This window comes from Chaetura pelagica, unplaced genomic scaffold, assembly GCF_000747805.2.
Source record: "Chaetura pelagica isolate M959 unplaced genomic scaffold, ChaPel_1.0 scaffold436, whole genome shotgun sequence".
Lineage (NCBI taxonomy): Eukaryota > Metazoa > Chordata > Aves > Apodiformes > Apodidae > Chaetura > Chaetura pelagica.
The window spans coordinates 3,452,889-3,454,309 of record NW_009953651.1 but is presented as its reverse complement, the minus strand read 5'-3'; the positions used below and the strand labels follow the sequence as shown (position 1 = coordinate 3,454,309).

The window sequence follows — 1,421 nt, the reverse complement described above, 5'->3', positions numbered from 1 at the left end:
CGCTTGTACACACTACAAGCACATGCCAAATTGTTGGCATCAATGTGATCATGCCATCAGTTTTATGTCCCTCTAGCTTTCCTAGAGCCTTTTGCATGTGCTTCAGCAGGTTATAGTAGAGAGCTTAGAAAACTGAAAAAATGTCACCATAGCAGAAAAAAAGCCTCCAGGCTAGTGTCCTTGTGGGCCATTTGGGAAGAGAGTGAGATTATAAATGTACCTAAATTTAAGTTTGGATCATCTCTTGGTGATTTCTTGAAACTCTAGGGACCTTAGCAACAAAAAAATATCCTGTATTTACAACAAAATTATTAAGTATTTACATGTCTCAGAAGCTGCTGTACCCCAATAAGAATACACATGTTGACTGTAAAAGTTCTATTTAGAAAGCTGTACTTAACAATATGAAAATTGGGCTTGATTAAATCTTTAAAGTTCAATATGGTTTTTCATTAAGAAACACAGTAGCTGCATGCTGCTGCTGTCTGATTTGGGGGCAGCTACATGCTCAGAGCATCATGTCAGTCATCCTTTACAGATACTCTAAAGCTGGTTGGTTTGATTTATGCATTTTTTCTCAAAAATGGTGGTAAAAAGCAAATCTAATGCTGAAATGTCCCACAGAACGTTTTGTTAATGCCTCTAATAGTTCAATCTCAATAGATTATCTTTCAACCTGGGCAAATTTTTTTTAAAGAGGAAGTAAATGCTTTACTATGGTTGTGTTTTGAGAGCTGCTTTTAAATATTTGTTGGTCTTCTACTGCACAATTTGCTCTGAATGCTTTTTCAGAAAGAGAAAATCAAACCTTTTGAGCTATTTCTGGAGTTGCAGGGGTTTTTTTGTTGTTGTTTTGGTTTTGTGTTGGTTTTTGGTTTTGTTCTTTGAGAAAAATATATCTGATTTGGCCAGAGAACACAAGCAGTGTTTGAGATGAAGTGGCAGAATTTGGCTTCTGTGATTTAGGACTTAAGAGACCTGCTTTGACTTCTCAAGTTACTACTAGTCTCAAATAGTTGCCAATATATTTTTATGTCCACATCCCCAAATACCTTTGCATTTGTGCACTATTTCATATAAATACATTGGAATGCCTACCTGTTCCATTTCACATTTCTTACTTACATTTGAGCTTCATGTGAATTATTTTGAAAAATCAGAACTGTAGGGCTTATTTTCCGATAAATTTGTAGGGGACTGCTGCAACTGTATTCCCCGTTTTCCCCTTCTGTAGTGGCAGGTAAGTTAATAAATTCTTCCACTGAATAACCTGTTCATTTTTTTTTTAATAAGCTTCATTGCTAGGTACATTAGGAGTCTAGTTTTTCTTTCCATTCCAATACCTCTTCAGGTCTGGTCAAACATATCTGTATTTGAAAAAAAAAAAAAAAAAAAAAAAAGATTTGAATAATTTTTTTGGA

At 34.9% G+C, this 1,421-nt stretch overlaps 1 protein-coding gene across 1 annotated transcript in view; it reads left to right on the top strand.

Annotated features, from left to right (window-relative positions):
• The window catches only part of LCOR (ligand dependent nuclear receptor corepressor), a 21,584-nt gene that overhangs the window by 12,490 nt on the left and 7,673 nt on the right, over positions 1-1,421 (top strand). The gene's annotated exons all lie outside the window — the stretch shown is intronic.